Source organism: Ambystoma mexicanum, chromosome 11 (genome assembly GCF_040938575.1).
Source record: "Ambystoma mexicanum isolate Mex_15411 chromosome 11, UKY_AmexF1_1, whole genome shotgun sequence".
Taxonomy (NCBI): Eukaryota; Metazoa; Chordata; class Amphibia; order Caudata; family Ambystomatidae; genus Ambystoma; species Ambystoma mexicanum.
This window is the reverse complement of record NC_090934.1, coordinates 1,250,164,120-1,250,186,826: the sequence shown is the minus strand read 5'-3', so window position 1 is coordinate 1,250,186,826 and position 22,707 is coordinate 1,250,164,120.

The window sequence follows — 22,707 nt, the reverse complement described above, 5'->3', positions numbered from 1 at the left end:
AGCATGACTCCCCCCCAAGCAGCAGGTCAGAGCAGGATGAGGGGCTTCCCTTTACCCCTCCCTTTCCATGCTATTGATTCTGGGTCCTTCTCTCCAGCATGACCCCCCCCCCAAGCAGCAGGTCAGACATGGATGAGGGACTTCCCTTTACCCCTGCCTTTCCATGCTATTGATTCTGGATCCTTCTCTCCAGCATGACTCCCCCCAAGCAGCAGTACAGACATGTACGAGGGGCTTCCCTTTACCCCTCCCTTTCCATGCTATTGATTCTGGATCCTTCTCTCCAGCATGACTCCCCCCCAAGCAGCAGGTCAGCGCAGGATGAGGTGCTTCCCTTCACCCCTCCCTTTCTATGCTATTGATTCTGGATCCTTCTCTCCAGCGTGACTCCCCCCAAGCAGCAGGTCAGCGCAGGATGTGGGGCTTCCCTTTACTGCTCCCTTTCTATGCTATTGATCCTGGATCCTTCTCTCCAGCATGACTCCCCCCAAGCAGCAGGTCAGAGCAGAATGAGGGGCTTCCCTTTACCCCTCCCTTTCCATGCTATTGATTCTGGAACCTTCTCTCCAGCACGACTCCTCCCAAGCAGCAGGTCTGCGCAGAATGTGTGGCTTCCCTTTACCCCTCCCTTTCCATGCTATTGGTTCTGGATCCTTCTCTCCAGCATGACTCCGCCCCAAGCAGCAGGACAGACATGGACAAGGGGCTTCCCTTTAGCCCTCCCTTTCCATGCTAGTGATTCTGGATCCATCTCTCCCGCATGACTCCCCCCAAGCAGCAGGTCAGAGCAGGATGAGGGGCTTCCCCTAACCCCTCCCTTTCCATTCTATTGATTCTGGATCCTTCTCTCCAGCATACCGCCCTCACCCCCAAGCAGCATGTCAGGGCAGGATGAGGGGCTTCTTTTTACCCCTCCCTTTCTATGCTATTGATTCTGGATTCTTCTCTCCAGCATGACTCCCCCCAAGCAGCAGATTAGGCATGGATGAGGGGCTTCTCTTTACCCCGCCCTTTCCATGCTATTGGTTCTGGATCCTTCTCTCCAGCATGACACCCCCCCCCCCAAGCAGCAGGTCAGAGCAGGATGAGGGGCTTCCCTTTACCCCTCCCTTTCCATGCTATTGATTCTGGGTCCTTCTCTCAAGCATGACCCTCCCACCCCCAAGCAGCAGGTCAGACATGGACGAGGGACTTCCCTTTACCCCTGCCTTTCCATGCTATTGATTCTGGATCCTTCTCTCCAGCATGACTCCCCCCTAGCAGCAGTACAGACATGTACGAGGGGCTTCCCTTTACCCCTCCCTTTCCATGCTATTGATTCTGGATCCTTCTCTCCAGCATGACTCCCCCCAAGCAGCAGGTCAGAGCAGGATGAGGGGCTTCCCTTTACCCCTCCCTTTCCAGGCTATTGATTCTGGATCCTTCTCTCCAGCATGACTCCCCCCCAAGCAGCAGGACAGACATAGATGAGGGGCTTCCCTTTAGCCCTCCCTTTCCATGCTATTGATTCTGGATCCTTCTCTCCAGCATGACTCCCTGGAAGCAGCAGATCAGAGCAGGAGGAGGGGCTTCCCTTTATCCCCCATTTCCATGCTATTGATTCTGGATCCATCTCTCCAGCATGACTCCCCCCCAAGCAGCAGGTCAGAGCAGGATGAGTGGCTTCCCTTTACCCCTCCCTTTCCATGCTATTGATTCTGGATCCTTCTCTCCAGCGTGACTCCCCCCAAGCAGCAGGTCAGCGCAGGATGAGGTGCTTCCCTTTACCCCTTCCTTTCATGCTATTGATTCTGGATCCTTCTCTCCAGCATAACCCCCCCCCTAGCAGTAGGTCAGGGCAGGATGTGGGGCTTCCCTTTACCCCTCCCTTTCTATGCTATTGATTCTGGATCCTTCTCTCCAGCATGACTCCCCCCAAGCAGCAGGTCAGAGCAGAATGAGGGGCTTCCCTTTACCCCTCCCTTTCCATGCTATTGATTCTGGATCCTTCTCTCCAGCACAACTCCTCCCAAGCAGCAGGTCTGCGCAGAATGAGGGGCTTCCCTTTACCACTCCCTTTCCATGCTATTAATTCTGGATCCTTCTCTCCAGCATGACACCCCACCAAGCAACAGGACCGACATGGACGAGAGACTTCCCGTTAGCCCTCCCTTTCCATGCTATTGATTCTGGATCCTTCTCTCCAGCATGACTCCCTGGAAACAGCAGGTCAGAGCAGGAGGAGGGGCTTCCATTTATCCCCCATTTCTATGCTATTGATTCTGGATCCATCTCTCCAGTATGACTCCCCCCAAGCAGCAGGTCAGCGCAGGATGAGGGGCTTCCCTTTACCCCTCCCTTTCCATGCTATTGATTCTGGATCCTTCTCTCCAGCATAACCCCCCCCCCCCCAAGCAGCAGGTCAGGGCAGGATGAGGGGCTTCCCTTTACCCCTCCCTTTCTTTGCTATTGATTCTGGATCCTTCTCTCCAGTATGACTCCCCACAAGCAGCAGGTTAGGCATGGACGAGGGGCTTCCCTTTACCCCACCCTTTCCATGCTATTGGTTCTGGATCCTTCTCTCCAGCATGACTCCCCCCAAGCAGCAGGTCAGAGCAGGATGAGGGGCTTCCCTTTACCCCTCCCTTTCCATGCTATTGATTCTGGATCCTTCTCTCCGGCATGACCCCCCCCCCCAAGCATCAGGTCAGACATGGACAAGGGACTTCCCTTTACCCCTGCCTTTCCATGCTATTGATTCTGGATCCTTCTCTCCAGCATGACTCTCCCCAAGCAGCAGGTCAGGGCAGGATGAGGGCTTCCCTTTACCCGTCCCTTTCCATGCTATTGGTTCTGGATCCTTCTCATCAGCATGACTCCCCCCAAGCAGCAGGTCAGAGCAGGATGAGGGGCTTCCCTTTACCCCTCCCTTTCTATGCTATTGGTTCTGGATCCTTCTCTCCAGCATGACTCCCCCCAAGCAGCAGGTCAGAGCAGGATGAGGGGCTTCCCTTTACCCCTCCCTTTCCATGCTATTGATTCTCGATCCTTCTCTCCAGCATGACTCCCCCCCCAAGCAGCAGGACAGACATGGACAAGGGGCTTCCCTTTTGCTCTCCCTTTCCATGCTATTGATTCTGGATCATTCTTTCCAGCATGACTCCCTGGAAGCAGCAGGTCAGAGCAGGAGGAGGGGCTTCCCTTTATCCCCCATTTCCATGCTATTGATTCTGGATCCATCTCTCCAACATGACTCCCCCCACGCAGCAGATCAGAGCAGGATGAGGGGCTTCCCTTTACCCCTCCCTTTCCATGCTATTAATTCTGGATCCTTCTCTCCAGTGTGACTCCCCCCAAGCAGCAGGTCAGCGCAGGATGTGCGGCTTCCCTTTACCCCTTCTTTCCATGCTATTGATTCTGGATCCTTCTCTCCAGCATAACCCCCCCCCAAGCAGCAGGTTAGGCATGTACGAGGGGCTTCCCTTTACTCCTCCCTTTCCATGCTATTGATTCTGAATCCTTCTCTCCAGCATGACTCCATCTAAGCAGCAGGTCATATCAGGATGAGGGGCTTCCCTTTACCCCTCCCTTTCCATGCTATTGATTATGTATCCTTCTCATCAGCATGACTCCACCAAGCAGCAGGTCAGGGCAGGATGAGGGCTTCCCTTTAGCTCTCCCTTTCCATGCTATTGATTCTGGATCATTCTTTCCAGCATGACTCCCTGGAAGCAGCAGGTCAGAGCAGGAGGAGGGGCTTCCCTTTATCCCCCATTTCCATGCTATTGATTCTGGATCCATCTCTCCAGCATGACTCCCCCCGAGCAGCAGGTCAGAGCAGGATTTGGGGCTTCCCTTTACCCCTCCCTTTCCATGCTATTGATTCTGGATCCTTCTCTCCAGCGTGACTCCCCCTAAGCAGCAGGTCAGCGCAGGATGTGCGTCTTCCCTTTACCCCTCCCTTTCCATGCTATTGGTTCTGGATCCTTCTCATCAGCATGACTCCCCCCCAAGCAGCAGGTCAGGGCAGGATGAGGGGCTTCCCTTTACCCCTCCCTTTCTATGCTATTGATTCTGGATCCTTCTCTCCAGCATGACTCCCCCCAAGCAGCAGGTCAGAGCAGGATGAGGGGCTTCCCTTTACCCCTCCCTTTCCATGCTATTGGTTCTGGATCCTTCTCATCAGCATGACTCCCCCCAAGCAGCAGGTCAGGGCAGGATGAGGGGCTTCCCTTTACCCCTCCATTTCTATGCTATTGATTCTGGATCCTTCTCTCCAGCATGACTCCGCCCAAGCAGCAGGTTAGGCATGGATGAGGGGCTTCCCTTTACCCCGCCCTTTCCATGCTATTGGTTCTGGATCCTTCTCTCCAGCGTGACTCCCCCCCAAGCAGCAGGTCAGAGCAGTATGAGGGGCTTCCCTTTACCCCTCCCTTTCCATGCTATTGATTCTGGATCCTTCTCTCCAACATGACTCCCCCCCAAGCAGCAGGTCAGACATGGACGAGGGACTTCCCTTTACCCCTCCCTTTCCATGCTATTGATTCTGGATCCTTCTCTTCAGCATGACTCCCCCCCCAAGCAGCAAGTCAGACATGGACGAGGGACTTCCCTTTACCCCTGCCTTTCCATGCTATTGATTCTGGATCCTTCTCTCCAGCATGACTCCCCCCAAGCAGCAGGTCAGGGCAGGATGAGGGCTTCCCTTTACGCGTCCCTTTCCATGCTATTAGTTCTGGATCCTTCTCATCAGCATGACTCCCCCCAAGCAGCAGGTCAGAGCAGGATGAGGGGCTTCCCTTTACCCCTCCCTTTCTCTGCTATTGGTTCTGGATCCTTCTCTCCAGCATGACTCCCCCCAAGCAGCAGGTCAGAGCAGTATGAGGGGCTTCCCTTTGCCCTCCCTTTCCATGCTATTGATTCTGGATCCTTCTCTCCAGCATGACTCCCCCCAAGCAGCAGGTCAGGCATGGACGAGGGGCTTCCCTTTACTCCTCCCTTTCCATGCTATTGATTCTGGATCCTTCTCTTCAGCATGACTCCATCCAAGCAGCAGGTCAGAGCAGGATGAGGGGCTTCCCTTTACCCCCCCCCTTTCCATGCTATTGATTTTGGATCCTTCTCTCCAGCATGACTCCCCCGAAGCAGCAGGTCAGGCATCGACGAGGGGGTTCCCTTTACTCCTCCCTTTCCATGCTATTGATTCTGGATCCTTCTTTCCAGCATGACTCCCTCCAAGCAGCAGGTCGGACGAGGGGGTTCCCTTTATCCCTCCCTTTCTATGCTATTGATTCTGGATCCTTCTCTCCAGCATGACTCCCTCCAAGCAGCAGGTCAGACATGGACGGGGGGGTTCCCTTTACCCCTCCCTTTCCATGGTATTGATTCTGGATTCTGGATCAGCTTTCCGACCTGCCTTTATACATTGACTGGATTTTCTGAGGACTCTGTAGGGAGATTGAAGGCTGTAACATCACACCCTTTCTCTGCAATGCATGTCACTGACTGCATATGAACCCGTGCATGTATGTTTCATGTTACTGGCCCTGTTTCATGTATAGTGCTCTACAGGGCATTAGGAACACCAAAAGTGCAAATGATATATTACCAATAAGGAGCAAGTGAAAGACAGTCACTCCAAAATGGACATACATTTATTTTACCAAGTTAGCTTTTGGGAACCAGAGCATCCTAAATATTACAGCAGGGGCACAATAGCGCCCCCTATGGGAAAACTGCCTCAGACTTGCCATTAACAGTAAGTGCATTATTGGAACACGACACGCAGAACATAACGGAGAGAGAACAACCAAGACTAAATGAAACCACAATTATGTGGAGATGCAACACAAATTGTCTCTGAGCAATAGATGCAGTTACAGTGGACCATAGCTCAGGGTGGCAGACAGAAGGAAGTCTCAGGAGGATAGCTCACAGGAAACGTGCTCGCTTTGGAAGCAAGATGACAAAGAGCACCACAGGTTCGATCTCCGGGCCACCTATCACACCACATTCCAAGAATGTGTTAAGATCAAACGGATTATCCAAGAGTGGCAGTTGCCAAAGCCAATAGGTACATAACAGCAAATATTATTCTGGTGCATGGTGGCCTTGTGATGTGATCAAGAAGATCCTTGGAGTGTGGTAGCTTTTGGCCCAGGATGACATATACATCATTTTTCCAACAGGGCAAACTCTTAGTAGTTCTGGGACTGCCAAGCCTAAAGGATAAGGCAAGCCCGTACGGATGATAAATTAAAGCATACTTTGAAAGCTTGGCGCCCTTAAGCGTGAGGCATTATTGTGGTCAGTTTGGACCCGTAATCGTGCCACAGAGAATGTGTCTCTAGATCACAATGGCAGTGGAAGTCCTTGTTACAAAACAGCTGATGAATTGCCACCGTTCAACCGCTGTGACTCGTGCGACTTGAACTCACCTAAAGAGCTAATATGTTTCATGCTAGCAAATACGCTCTCTATAGCTGACACTATAAGAACCATGGCCAAAGGACACATACATGAAATGGGGCCCCCCGCACAAGGATCACGTGGGCACAAGATGCTGTATCAGGAATTATGTGTAATGGAAGATGTTAAAAGTGGTGATCTGGAGCAACTTGGTAGGCCAAGCAGAATTGTACTGAACCTGGACGTTATTGTAAAGCCATGCCCACCAAGGCCAGAGTGTCTAACATTAGGAACTTTTTTGTTAAAGTACCCCAATAAATGTATATTACTGAGGCTCATTGTGTACAACGCTGGAATTGTTGTGTACAAGGACTATCATGTTGGAACTGAGATATTCTGCCAGCTTCCCTATCCATTTCTGAACAGTTGTACGGAAATAAACATCGTATCTAACTTCGCAGCTCGGTTTCCGCGTTGGATTATTTATTGCGGGTGTTGACTTTTAGTGCCATGATGCCTCAGATTCGTCCTGCTCAGCCAAGATGGTAACAGGAGCGGCAGACCCCTTTTCCAAGCTCCCTAAGGGCACTCAAAGGATAATGAATAGGCCTAATTGAAAGTTCTAAAAGGGAGGAACAACCTTTGAGGGAGGACCTCACGTGAAGGTTGTTTTTTCCTTGGGTTGCGCAATAGTCAAAATAATTTAATTTAAATGTGGCTGCATAGAAATATATGGGAAGTGTAACATTATTACAGATCAAAGTTTGAGAAATTGATAGCAAATCAGGGTTAGGTGAAGAACATGAACACAACGTAGAATACAATTCACTTAATACACGTAGCTAGCGAATAGCGTGAAAGGAAATTCAGTTAATACAGGTAGCTAGCGAATAGCGTGAAAGGAAATTCAGTTACTACAGGTAGCTAGCGAATAGTGTCAAAGGAAATTCAGTTAATACAGATAGCTAGCGAATAGTGTCAAAGGAAATTCCGTTAATACAGGTAGCTAGCGAATAGTGTGAAAGGAAATTCAGTTAATACGGGTAGCTATTAGTAAATTCTCTTAATACAGGTAGCTAGCGAATAGTGTGAAAGGAAATTCAGTTAATACTGGTAGCTATTAGGAAATTCAGTTAATACAGGTAGCTAGCAAATAGTGTGACAGGAAATTCAGTTAATACAGGTAGCTTGCGAATAGTGTGAAAGGAAATTCAGTTAATGCAGGTAGCTATTAGGAAATTCAGTTAATACAAGTAGCTAGCGAATAGTGTGAAAGGAAATTCAGTTAATACAGGTAGCTTGCGAATAGTGTGAAAGGAAATTCAGTTAATGCAGGTAGCTATTAGGAAATTCAGTTAATACAAGTAGCTAGCGAATAGTGTGAAAGGAAATTCAGTTAATACAGGTAGCTAGCGAATAGTGTGAAAGAAAAATCAGTTAATACAGGTAGCTATTAGGAAATTCAGTTAATACAGATAGCTAGCGAATAGTGTGAAAGGAAATACAGTTAATACAGGTAGCTAGCGAATAGTGTGAAAGGAAATTCAGTTAATACAGGTAGCTAGCGAATAGTGTGAAAGAAAAATCAGTTAATACAGGTAGCTATTAGGAAATTCAGTTAATACAGATAGCTAGGGAATAGTGTGAAAGGAAATACAGTTAATACAGGTAGCTAGCGAATAGTGTGAAAGGAAATTCATTTAATACAGGTAGCAATTAGGAAATTCAGTTACTACAGGTAGCTAGCGAATAGTGTGAAGGAGTAGAGGGTGGAGCCAGTGGAGCAAAGGCACATAGGACGGGAGCCTGCAGTTAGACTAGAGCTAAAACCAGGTTTTGTCCTATGATGACAAACAAAGAAGTAAACAAGAAATCAGATAAAACATATCTTAACAGAGCAAAACTGTTTATGGCAGATCAATTCCTCGTAGAAGGTCTGCTAGCCATAGCAATCACCAGCAAATTCTACCTTGCAGTTAGATAGATTCCACGCCACTGAGACCCAAATAAGAGTTGCGAACCGACATGTGGATTTAGGAGATGTGAGTCTGGTGAGTTGCACTAGTACAAAGGAACACATTATAAGTGGCAAGCTATGCCTCCCTTGGTAAAACCTCAAAACACTACCATGTCACAGTGTAATATCCAAACAGACCATTTAAATATTCTGACATGGAATAATGCTGGCTTTGCTAAATGCCAACGTGATGAGGAATGGGCAGAATATATGATTTAAATGGATATCATATGTTTGCAAGAAACATGGGCGATTGAGGAGGGCAGCTTGGAGGTCTATAGTCAGGGTCGTCATTTCACCAAAATGCCAGGGGTAGCGGAAGTGACATCACACGACCCTTGACCTCTGATTACATCACAGGAAGTGATGTCATTTGACCCCACCCTGAAGTCACATCGCGGGAAGCGATGGAACACGACCTTTCACCCCTTGACAAAACAGGAAGTGGCATCACATAGCATTGTTCCTAAGTACACTATGAAATAAATATATGGTTACGATATCACAGTAATGTGATGTACATTTCATACAAGAATGGATCACCATATGTATCGTTAATATTAGTGTGTAGTGGCCCATATTACCAAATTACTGTGAATGCAAGCAGAGGTCCAAGGCCAATCGAGGATGTGTTATTATATAGCACTTACCTTAAGATAGAACAAATAGACATACAATATCACCCAACCTGTTTCATGTATCGACCTCAGAAGGATGAAAGGCTGAGTTGACTGTGCTGGGATTTGAACCTGCGACCTGCAGATCACACACACATTGCAGCAACGGACGTTCAACCCACTGAGCTATCTTACCGGCTATAGTAAAATAAACAATTACATGTCTGAATGTTCACAAAGTCAGAAAGCATATTACACTCTGTAGTGGCTACCATTAAACTGCTGAGATTTAACAGCAGGCCAGTTCATCTGTAGGTCTGGTACAAAGTTGGCCACATGTTAAGCCTGTGTGGATCTACTTTTCAGGCTTCAGAGTTTGGCAAACTACGTACCATTGGGAGGGTTCATAACTGTGTATTAAAGAATTTAGAGTAGCACAGAGATATCCTGGCTTTTGGTGGTAAAATAAGGCGCGTGTGGGCGAGTGCATTGCACCTAATGTTTCAAAGATCAGATGTGAACCTTCACCTTTTGCCCATCGTGCCATCTAACACTTGAAAGGCACACTTTACAGCATTTGAGGCGCTAGAGTAGACTTTGTGTCGATGACAGCGCTAAGGGCACGTGTGCAACCCTCCAATGCTGACTGACTTTTCCAAGCCTCCACTAACACTGCACGATGCACTCAACCTCAAACCTTGTCACCTGACAGAGCACCGAATAGTCTATCACCACCACTTCGCACGTGGCTGCCCATCCTATATGGCGGGCGAATGCGCCGCGGGACGCGGCATGGCAGGCGCCGCCCCTTAGTGGGGGTTGCCGGGCCAGAGACACTCCCCCCCCCTTTTTTCCTTCTCCTTCGGCGGTCCCACGGGGGTGTGGGAGGAGGAGCCAACTCACGACCACGGGGGGGGGGGAGGGGGCCACCCCGGAAGTGGCTGCGGATCATGGTCTTGGTTGGGGGGTGGCCGGCGGGGGCAGGAAGCCGGGGGGGAAGACCCTACAAAAGGGTAGGATCGTCACACGGACGATCACTTCCTCCGGTACCTGCCCCCGCCGAGTGTGGTCCAAAAGAAGCATTTTTGTTTCTGTTTCCGAGGTTGAAGCCGGAAGGAGTTTCCAGCGTTCGTGAGGCCAGTGATTCCTTGTTCCAGTAGGAGGATCGTGCAAGCGGGTGGAGGAAAGACGAGGGCGTGCAGTGGCACGGCAAATTCAGGCGGGGGCAAGGAATCGGAGAGTTGTCGTTGGCGAGTTCCTGTCGCAGCAGGTTTCGGTTCCGGACGGGAAACAAAGGTATGTGTAAAAATGCGTGGCGAGATAGGCAGGGGGGCCGAGGGGAGCGTCTTGGCGGTTGTCGACCAGCGTGAGGGTGTATCATTGTGGGGGGTGGGGGTTGGGGGGAGGGGGGAGGAGGACAAAAAATAGGGCGGTTCAAGTGGTAATGCAAGGTTAAGGGAGCGGCGGTAGTCTAGTGGGTGTCGCGAGCATTCTCGGGGGGGGTTTGAAGGGGGGAATGGACGGGAAGTCAGTCATTCACTTTGCGTCCGCATTTGTTATTCGTTGGGGTGCGTGTAGGATGCAAGTGGTAAGGGCTGGTCTGGGAAGGGTGGTGATCCAAGTGGCAATCCAATGTCCAGAATATCCGGCCCGTGTTTTTCATGAACGTGTGTACGTAGTAGTTACAGGGGCTTATCAACAGTTTGTTTACTGATGTTTTCGGAGCTTGCATCTCAGTGCATTCGTTTTATGGGGGTTTATTCGATGAGGGTTTGTCCGAGGGCTGTAGAGAGAGGATAGAAGGTGTAGGTTTCGAGTTGCGACGCAGAGAGCCGTTTCCGGCCACAGCGCATGCCACCGTTGGACAGTCATGTCGGGGGGTGGCAGCAGGGCTGCAGGGGCGGTAACAACGGGATGTTGAATAAGCTCAGGGATACACGGTACAGGGCTGCTATCTGGGCTATCTCATTTACTGAAGGGGTTTTGCGAGGGAATCGCATTGGAAATGCATGGTTGGTTCCGTCGCCGGTTTTTTCGGCGCATGGCCATGTTGTGTTACAGGGGTTAGTATGGCGCGATGCACGAAGCGCAGAGTCTCAGGGTGAGTCTAAGTTCTTTTCCACTAGGCACCCGGTTAATGTGTGGGGGCAGTAAGGGACGTAGTTTTGAGAGGGTGGAGGCAGCGTTGTTGTTGGGGGGGAGGGGCAGGGCTTGGGGAGGCGGCAGTCCAAGGGCGGGCGGTGGTTAGCCAGGTGGCACCGATACGTGTGGTCTGCTAGGCAGGGCAACGGGGGCACGGGTGGAGCTTACGCAGGCGATCTAGGAAAGGCACAATCCACAATGCGCGGATGGATTTACGGGCAGGCAGGCAAATTATTCTGGGCACAATTATCATGGCCTTTCAGGGGATGTGCAATAGATGTGTTTCGACACACATGTTATTAGGATGGCTTGGTTACGTTTTTTCTGCTATATATATTTTCACGGGGGCAGGGGTTAACGGGTGGCACCAGGGATGGGTCGCTAGGCCTGGGCACCAGTTGGCGCTCTGAAATGAGGCCGCAGTAACTGCCCCTGGGGCCAGTTAACATGGAAAACGTCTTCCCATGTAGAAGATAAAGGAGGGAGCGGGCCCAAACGTGGTGATGCATCGGGTGTTATAGGGAGACAATGCGCTGAGAGCTGTGTAAGAGGCCGGTGCTCGGTATGCGTGGAAGGGGGAGGGGGTCAAAGTAGCGGCGAGCGAGGGGCAGGAGAAGCGCGGCAGAAGTGCGAAAGGCAGTGTCGCGGCAGAGAGGTCAAACATTAGTATGGGCGGGCGTGGGGGTAATGGCGGCATACCAACGACGCAGGGAAAAGAAGGGGGTGGGAAAAATGCATTGAAAGGGTATGAGGAGTAGCAGTGTGCAGCCTGCGTCATGCGAGGTAAGTTCAAACATGTTGCCAGGACGTGGGGAGGCACGCGTTGGAGAGACAACAGAACGGGACACGGGTAGTTGGGGGAACATGAAGGAGACAGGTTGGCTTGGTGAGGGGACTGGAGGTAGCAGCACAAACACGGTGGGAACGGCGGTGGGCCGAGTAATGCAGCTCGGTAGGCAGACAGTATTTACTCACATGCACAAAGGCAATACAGCAGGTTTCCGTGCATTTATGGCCGCCGCGCCACAGGTATTATTTCAGGTATGTCGGCAGTTTGGGAAGTGAATGGCCGCCGCGCCACGTGTGGTGGTCCAAGCTTGTGGGCGCTAATTGGGTGCCCTCCGCGCCAGCACCAAGTATGTTTATAGTATGGGGACACAATATTTGGTTTCAGGAATAGGCAGCGTTTGTCTTCAATGTGGCAATGTCGCGGTACAGTCATTGAAGTTAGGTATTCGATTTTGGTGCTAAGTTACCAGTCAAACTCAGACTGATATATTAAATAATTTCGACATCGGGTCATATTCAGCGGGTTGTTGGCGGGTATATCTTAAATATGCTCAAAGGGTGCCAACAATGTTTGTCTGTGATTTGCGAAGGGGGATAAGGCTGTCATATCAAGGAAACACGGAATTACGGGAGCAGGGGGCCGGTGTGCACTTTGGGTCTCGCCTTCGCGCCTGGCTCTGCGATGAACGCGGCTTACAACAGCGGGAATGGGAAGATGCCTTTTAGGACACACTTTTGGGGAACAAATGTACTTATTTCCTTGCATATGCGTTGCCATGTTGCTATATGTCTGGTGGTGATACGCACCCCTTTGTTTCATTTGGGAAGGCGCATCGGCGGCAGTTGGGGCTTTAGGCAGGCGTGTAGAGGGGATTTTTGAGATAGCTGAGAATGGGTAGGTTGGCTTAGTTATAACATGATCAATGACCACAGGCCGTACATAAGGAGATTGGTTATAGGTCGGGCTGGCAGCAGGTCTTGTCGGGTTAGGTCGAGGTTGGGGGACCTTCAGGGATTCTGGGACCAGTTCTCTTTTCCCTTGGGTGGATAAAACACGACCAACCACCCGGCACGATAGTAGCATCTGGGAGTATTTTCCTGTTTGAAGAGATAAGTTGCCCCAATTATAACACCTCCGGTTGACAGCATTGTAGCTTCTACACGGGGCAGCGGACCGGGGCATTCTGCGGAGAGGCCAATCCTTGTATGGGACGCGGCTGGTCAGGCTTGCCTGCCCTTGTTCAAAACATCGCAATTTCTTTATATATGAATTCACCTCTAAACCACTTCCAGGGCACTGATGATGAGTGTCTTCACTGTACGGGGAATAGTTTTGACCAGTGTTGCTGAATAAATATTATGTAATTAAATATTATTTGACGATAAAGCTTGCGGTTTTACCGCAGTTGGCTGACGCTTTGCCCGGTTGGGAGCAAGACCACACGGGGCACCACACATTCGCTTCGAGCCCCCTCACCCCGGGCAGGGAGAGGCTGGGGATTGGGGTGCTCGGTCCGGTGAAACAGGGAGTAAGGGGGGCACAATATGAAGGGGTACAGAACCGGACACCGCAAGACCACATGCTTCGAGCCCCCTCACCCTGAGCAGAGTCTCTGGGGAGTGGGGGTGCTCTGGGTGCCGCACCGGGGGCTACAGGCCGCCGGGGGCAGGAGGGGCGAAAGCCAGCCCACCAGGGACGGAAAATGTCATGTCATGGGGGAAGACGAGGGTATGAGGTGGGGGGACAAAGAGCTGGCAATGCCTCGTGGATAAGTGTTAAGACTGAATCAAGTTGACCTCCAACCAAAGGAAATGAGGGTCGGCTATGGAGCGACCTGTGCAGGTTGGGGGAACTCTCTGCCGCTTAATATGGTTCAGGCAGCGTTACTAAGGTGGGTGTTCTCATAAGGTCCCCCTGCATGTTTTTCAGTATCGGATGGCCGCCGCGCCACGTTTTAGTGGTTAAATCGAGTTCACGGCATGTTCTGGTTAAGTAAGATTGCCGCCGTGCAAAGGTTTTTTTTTTTTTTTTTTTCAGGTGAACACAGCAGGTTTTTTCCCAATTGCGATGGCCGCCCCGCAGTGTACGGTCGTTTTGCAAGGTAATGCAGCATGTTGTCAGCAGTTCTGATGGCCAACGCGCGACTAACGGGTGTTTACAATTTTAGGCAGCACGTGTGTAACAAGTTGGATGGGCGCGCGCCACATTGAGTTATTTCAAGTATATGGGGGCTGGTGATTTTCTAGATTAATGGCCTCCGCGCCAAGTGTGTCTATTAACCTAAGGCCGGTGCGCCACGTGCTGTAATTCAGTGAGATGCTAGCATGATTTGCTTAGTTTGCTGGTGGCAGCACCATGCCCGGTTCGGTTCGGCAGTTTTAGCCAGCAAGTTGCCCATCATTGGGTGTAGCGGGGCAACCTGCGGTAAGTTGATGCATTTCTTGCTAGGTGGCTTTTCCTTCCACGGGGTGTGCTTCCTAATGGGCTTATCCGGTGTTATAATCCCATGTCCATGGATTAGGAAACTTGGCACCAGATGTTTTACAGCGATGGGAACGAAGGGGACGGAATGGGGCACAGCATCAAATTTAGAATGCACCGGGGTGTAGTGGGTCTGAGGTGCGAGGATACAAGGGGGTGACTAAGAGTTCGCGAAGCCTCGCGGGTAATGGCGTCTGCCGGAAGGGGCCATTTATGGCAGGGTGCCCCGATTGGCCCTGTACAACTCGGCGATGAAAATGTTTAGGTAACACGTTCATGGTTATGGGGCCTACGCAGGTAACGGGGTAAAGCGCCCAAGCGAAAAAGACACGAGGTGTGCAGGTATAAATGTTGAACATTGGAAACAGTCACAGCAGTATGCAGGTTGGTTAATGTCGTACCAATTACGGTTGGGGGATATTGCATGTAATATGTGCTCTGTAATGCACGTTGGATTATGGCGCTACATGAATTACACGTCAGTAGCAGCACTGTTACTACTTCTTTTCGTACACTTTAACCACCGGAGGTGGATATAAAAAGGGCAGCATCCGCTCTCGTTATAGGGGTCAAACATCAGTGTGGGGCCAGTCAGTGTTTCAGGTGGATATTACGTTGGGTTTTAAGGGTAAAAGCGCAAGGCGGCGGAGGGATTTCAACAAGGGGATTGTCCACAAGGGGGGGTGGGGGGTTAAGAGGGGCCGATTCCTCCCTGTGCTCCCCCCTCCCACAAACATCGACGCGCTAAGGTATGTGTAGCTTTCTCCTTCCTACCAATCGGTCTCCTCTATCCATACTTAAACATGTCTGCATTCGGCGAGTACTGGCCACGATGGCACGGGGGAGGGTATGAGATGCAGGAAGGAAAAAATGGGGGAACTCTCTGCCGCCGGCAGCCCGCAGAGAGTCTTGGAGGAGTTACATTGCGATCCCTGTAGCAAAGCGCTGTCAGGCCCATAGGGGAATGCACAGCCAACAGATTAGAACCTACGGTGCCCCAGGAGTACTAGACTCAGGGGAGGCCCTGGGGAAAAAGGGGAGGGAGATAGGGGTCTTGGAAACCATTCCAAACCCAAAAGAGAGGGGCGGGGGGGATCAAAAGAACGAAGCTCAAAATACAACAAAGGTCTTCAAGGGAAGCCCGCCGGGGGGGGGAGGAATTTGGGGATGAGGGTCTCGAGTAGAGGCTGTGCTAGAGAAGAAGGTGGGACTGTGAGTCAAAGTAGTACGGGACACTAGTACATATGGACATCGCAGGACGATGACTTTTTAGGCAGGGAGAAAGTGGTGGGTCGGCACCGGAGGTCGGGGTCGGCCCGTTGTTGTATGTGAAGTATGAGTTGCATTGGGACACTGTTGGTGGTGTCTATATAGGATCTTCCAGTCGCAGGCGCCAAGGGGCGGCCTGCGGTAGATAGAAGGGGACCTTGGGGACTCAGAGAGGGGAGGGGGCGGGCAGAGCTGCATTTGAGTCAACGGACCAAAGTTAAGAGGAGAACTAAACGATATGGATGGGGGCAAGTGGCAATCAACGACAGATGACCAAGGGGTAGAGAGAAGATAGACAGGGCCGGGGTAACCCGGAGGCGTCCGCTCGACGCCGACGGAGGGGGGGGGGGAGACCCTGGGTAACCACACACGGAGTAGAAGAACCTGTGGTGTGGTGAATTACGGATCGTATGTAAGATAACTCCAAGACTTTATGCAAAATAAAGCTGCTGTGGCATTAACACTTCCAATCGTACAACTTGTCTCCGCCTATTATTGCTTGCACAGGGAATGCGGATGAGGGAAGGCCGGCACAGCAGAAAGGGTGGGGGGGAGTGGGGAGAGGGGCAGGGGTGGTTGTGCCGGCCTACACGACACCTGGACTAAGGGTTGGTTGGGGTGTGCAGTGGGGGGAGGTGAATGGCGTTAGGATGCCCCCGCTAAGGGGCATGGACCAGCACACTTCCAATCGCACCCCAAATCTATTGCGCCCCATTTCAACAAGATTTTCACACACACAAGACTTTACAAAAAGAAATAAAAATGCAAATTAAAATAAATCGGTCAAAACAAATATACGAAACACTTTGTCCTGCATGCAGTGCAACCCCCATTTGCTGAGTGTGCACTGGTTGGGAACACGGGAGTGGGAGATCTGGTTACTTGCCTGCATCCCACTGGAATAGACAGCTCCACATCTTGTTTATATGATCCGACTGGCAGACAGCGTTTGCTGCCTACGGCTCGAAGTGTGCGTAATAATGGAGACATTTAAATTAAAATTCCCATGCGACTGCAAACCCTTTTTTTCCCACTGGGCATTGCTAACCAGCAGCGCTATTTGGGGGTATCTTCTGCATTTTCGAAGCAGCTGTCTGCGTGTGGCTGTGGGGATGATAAAACGCAACAACCTCACATATTGATTTAAAAGTTGAAAAAAAAATAGCAACCAGCGTACTTACTCAGTTAACGATGCCTGCTGCAGCATGCCGTGTGTCCTCGCTCTGCCTGGACGTTATGTGCACACCTACTCTCGTAATACAAAGGAAATTCACTGCAAGTCCATCCGTGCTCGATTAAATGACCCTTTTTTGTGAATATCTGCGCACAGACCAGAATTCACATCTCCCCTCTCAGGAGTTTAATTGTTGCAGGGTCACGGTCAGGGCAGGGATGTTTATTCATTGAGTGGCGCCAGGCCGACACTTGTTGCCTGCACCCTTCTAAAGAAATTTGGCAGCAGGGGTCTGGGTCGGCCGGCGCCACGGTAGTGGTGAAGGCAGTTGCAGGTCACTCAGCAACATGCACTTCCAGCCAGCAGTGAGCAGTGAAGCTCCCCATCCACTCCCCTGATTCCCGAGAGGAGTTGGAGCTTCCATCAAAAAAAATAAAAAGATATATCTTTTTTTTTTTTTTTAAAGAATATACAGAGGTCGCAAGCTAGACCACAGAGGTCGCGGCCACGGACACAGAGGTCGCAGTTGCGACCTCTGGCGACCCCCAAAGGACGTCCCTGTCTATAATTAATTCAACAAAGGAGACCAAGTGGAGGCCTGGCCATTTATGTAAAACCTGAATTAGTATGGGGGATGGATCGTAATAGCCATTTGGCATTTTGATTCTATTTCGGGTGTTATAAGATTTTCTTATGAAAGGAAGGAAACTGGAACTCAAACATATCCTTGGTCAAAGTAAGAAGTAAAAAAGGTGTGTCATAATACTTGGGAAAATCTTTATGTTATGTGTTTTTTAGTTTAAAGGTTTTCCAATGGCATGCATGGCATAACTGAGAAGGTTCAGTGGCATGTGGGTAGATAGTAGCTGGACTAATGAGTTGGGGTGCTATTTAGGCCAGTGGTTTGAACAAATGCCGTCCCATATTTTTGTGATTGGAGAAGCACACACATGGAACACAGTTCACATTTTTATTAAGAATGGGCCTACATGGTTAATGCAAAATTGATGGCCATAGTTAAGGCACGTTAGGAGCATGGTTCAAACATTTTTCTAGGTGCCGGTCCCTCATGGGTGAAGGCACGTGACTGGTGCTCAGTGAAATGTTTTTAACCCCTTAACTGCCAATGCCCCCCCCCCCCAGTGCCAAGCCCTTTTTTGGTGATTTCGGTAGGTCGCCATTCAATACCTTGTAACATTTTTGTTACATGTGATATCTCGACCAAATTTGGCCCCTTTTCTTCCCACGTGTAGGCAGTCACATTGCCACCAAGAAATCAGAGTTTGCTGTATGGGGGTGAGAGAAAATAACCAAAAAGGGAGCAGATTTTGTGTTTTTTTTAGAATATTACAATAAAATGATGTCCAAATAAGTCTGTGTTTTTTCCTAGTAAGAGCTAGGAACAAATGGTTTGCTGTGCTGAATTCGCCATTTTCCAGGCTTACAGGAACAGGTTTAGTGGAAACCAAAAAAACATATTTGTATAAGGTTACCATCAGTTTTGTGAGAGGTAGGCTATTTTGCCCTTTTTTCCAATAGGACATTCGTGGACGGAATGGAAGAGGAGGGTAGCAAAGCTGAATGGGAAGACAGAAAGGTATACATTATTGAAAAATAGACAAAATTCCAAGTTTAGGAAGGGGTAATTTGCGCAGGTCATGAAACAGTTATGTAGGGAAAATGCCCATAGTTTGATGACAAATTGGAAAAATTACAGATGAAAAAGGTATGTGCTGGACGTGGTCGGACCTGTAAGGTAATGGCTTCTGTGAACATTGAGAAAAGCAATGCCCCGCTACATTCCCCCGACTCTTCCAGTTAAGAAATCACACATTTTTTATAATGTTTCACAAAACAAGCAATACCACAAGCCAAAAACAGAGCCATGGTACACAGGATTTTTATGCTGATGGCCTAAGGAGACGTATTTAACATGTGTAAATAAGGAAAACAAATGTGGTGAGGAATGGCAAGCATACATTTGTTGAAAGAGCACAGGAAGACCTTTTGAAGGGTAGGTGACTTGTACAGGTTACAAAAGCGTATAGTACCTAAAGCAGCGACTATATTTAGGTCACATTTGGGAAACAAAAGGGTTATGTAACTAAGTGCAGCAGAAAATGTATGAAAACGTTATGAAAACCAAGATAAAACAAGAAAGGTCCTATCTTCCCACATTTTCACAGGTGCCCCAATAAAAACGTTACTTCACATGTGGGGGTGCACCTGCCTGGGCGCAAAGGGAAAAGGCTAAACCACTGGTAACCCCAAGTGTTTCGGCAGAGCAGACTTTGCGGGAATTTGCTCTTGTGGACAACCTACAGATTTGGGCCTGGGGTGTCACAGCCACCAAGGAAAACAGGGAACCCCATGCATTTCTGAAAAGAAGAAACCCGTGGGATTCAGCAGAGGTCTGACTTGCATGGATCACCCAAGAATGTATTACCCACAATCCCAAGTAAAGTCCGAAATTTAGGGAAAAAAACACATTTTTCATACATTTCCCACCTCCAAACCACGGAAACACTCCGCTAACAACACATGCCCTACCTTCCCGCATTCCCACAGGTGTCCCGACGAAAACAGTACCTCACATGTGTGGGTGCACCTACCTGGGCACAAAGGGAAAAGGCTAAACCACTAGTACCCCAAGTGTTTTGGCAGAGCAGATTTTTCAGGAATTTACTCTTATGGACAACCTACAGATTTGTGCCTGGGTGTCGCAGACACCAAGGAAAACAGGGAACCCCATGCATTTCCGAAATGAAGACACCCATGGGACTCCACAGAGGTCTGACTTGCACCAGTCACCCTCAGAATTTATTACCCACAAGCCCCGGCAAAGTCAGAAATTTAGAGAAAAAAAATCAATGTTGAGACATTTCCCACCCCAAAATCAATAAAACACGCCGCCAGCAACATGTCTCCTACCTTCCAGGTGTCCTGACGAAAACAGTAATACATTTCTGAAAAGAAGACACCTGTGGGAATCCACAGAGGTCTGACTTGCGCGAATCGCTCCAGAATGTGTTACCCACAAGCCCCAGCAATGTCTGACATTTAGGGAAAAAACACAATTTTCAGACATTTCCCACCTCAAAACCACTGAAACACGACCCAACAATACATGACCTACCTTCCCGCATTCCCACAGGTGTCCGAATGAAAACGGTACCTCACATGTGTTGGTGCACCTACCTGGGTGCAAAGGGAAAAGGCTAAACCACTGGTAACCCCAAGTGTTTCGGCAGAGCAGATTTTGCAGGAATTTGCTCTTATGGACAACTTACTGATTTGGGCCTGGGGTGTCGCAGCCACCAAGGAAAACAGGGAACGCCATGCATTTCCGAAAAGAAGACACCTATGGGAATCCACAGAGACAAAGTCAGAAATTCAGACAAAAAAACACAATGTTCAGATATTTCCCACCCCAAAACCACCGAAAACACGCTGCCAACAACACATGTCCTACCTTCCTGCATTCCCATAGACGCCTCAACAAAAACGGTACCTCACATGTGTGGATACACCTACCTGGGCGCAAAGTGAAAAGGCTAAACCATTGGTAACCCCAAGTGTTTCGGCAGAGCAGATTTTGCAGGAATTTGCTCTTGTAGACAACCTACAGATTTGTTTCCTGGGGTGTCGCAGCCACCAAGGAAAACAGGGAACCCCATGCATTTCCGATATGAAGACACCCATGGGAATCCACAGAGATCTGAATTGTGCGAATCGCCCCAGAATGTATTATCCACAAGCCCCGGCAAAGTCAGAAATTTAGAGAAACAAAATCAATTTTGAGACATTTCCCACCCCAACACCAATAAAACATTCCGCCAACAACATGCCTCCTACCTTCCCACGTTCCCACAGGTGTCCCGACCAAAATGGTACTTGACATGTGTGCGTGCACTGTTAGGAAAGATTTCTTAATTGTGGGTAATTTTCCTTCCATGTGGCAAACCCTAAACTTTTTGCTGTTGTTTTCACCATGATCTAGACTTTGCCAGAGAAGCGCAGCCTTCTGCCGCACTCCTCTGGGCTTTCGCTCCATTCTTACGGGGAAACTGACATGCCCTTAAGACAGTCAGTACCGGGAAACGTTGTTTTCCGTAGTTCTTTTATCATATTGCAGCTTTCGCGCAACATGGCACAAGAGAGCACTGTAAGCTAAGTTACTGCTCTCTTGGGTTTCTAGTCACTCTACAGGCCCTAGAGACTCTATTTGGATTGTTAACAAACGGTGCAAGTGAATCATGGACGGGACTGGTGGCAGCGATCGTTTCTTTGTGTTTTGAGCTCCTTTTGGCTGTTTAAGCGCGTTTCTCGCGCTTAGCCCAAAATGGTGGCCTGGCTTCCAAAATGGCCAGACCACGAGGCTCTTTGTCCTGCCCGCTGACCGTCTTGCCCCCTTCACCTTCCCCAGGTCGAGCAGACCCGGGGCCTTCGTTATTTGGGCATGTACTTTCCCGCGAAACACAGATGCTTTTGTGGGCTTTTACAGGCCTTGTGTGTGCCTCCAGGATGTGGGCTGGGATGTCTGGTCCCAATACACATCCTGCGTGCCAGACAGTCTAGTGTGTCTTGAATGCATGGGACCACCATGGTCCGTGATAGGTCCACGTATGGTGTGAGTGTTTTGTGAGCAGATCTCCCATTGGGTCCCCTCTGTTTTGGCGCGATGGGAACTCTGGATAAGAGAAGGCTGGAAACACCACTACCATGTCAATCTCCTGAGTTCTCACGAACGACGGATACAGGAGCCAAGTATCCTGCAACCACAAGGCTGAAACCGAGGAATCGCTGGTGACCAGCTGAAGGACTGCTCCTCTGCACTGCTGTTGCTCTGTGAAACCATTCTGCCTCTGATCGAACGAGAAGGCCTGTACTGGTACTTCGACCCTTTGGAATAGTGGGAACAACTATTCTCGGCATCTTCATCATCTCCTGCACGTAAGCCTTCGGAAGCGTCTCTGGGCCATCCAGTGGACTGACCAGCTTACCCAGGAGTCTTGCTCTGTAACCGCCTTCAGGTTGCTGCTGTATTCCGAGTCCTTGACACTCTCACATGATTCGTACACTTGGCATTCCCAGGTCTGAAGTGAGAAGTGTACATTGGGCTGAAATACACACAGCCGCTTCGTTGCCCTGCTGTGGTAACAATCTGTGCGGGTCCACTGCGTTTGGGACATCCTTAACTCTAACTTCTGCTGCCGCGGAATCTACACGACGCCGAGACGTCCCCTGCTCGTATCTGAACCTGCCAGCACTGAAACTGACGCGGAGAAGCCTGGGTCTGCCTGCATCGGGGACCGGTGAGTAGCAACGCTAGGAACTGGTCGCCCTCCTGCAGTAGCCCATAGCTTTTCCTCGCTGTGTTAAACAGCACACCTTTTTCGCACTTGCGCTCTGCTTCTGCCCGCAAGTGGAGGCCGCGCTTGAGTAGCGGAGATCTGTTCGCCCTCCTTTGTTCACCACTCTGAACTGCCTGGCTTCCTTGAAGAGACTCCCCTTGGCCCATCGGCACCAGCGTGTGCAGGTACTTTTGAGCACAAGGCTCCACTCTTCGTAGGGCTCGGACTTCCTTCTAGTTAGGTGGCCTCTGAAGGCGAACTGGGTCTAAACGATTACTTGCACTGCCTGTTTTCCTCCCCATCTAGGTGGTCTGCATATTTCGTGCTCCTAACTCTTTAGACCCTTCGGTAATTGTATATATACTGTATTTGATTGTGATGTGTTGGTTTACTTCAGTTTTATCGTGATTCTTTGCTATGGTCAATATTACAAAGGCCTTGTAATAAATGTGTCTATATTTTTTAACATAACACCT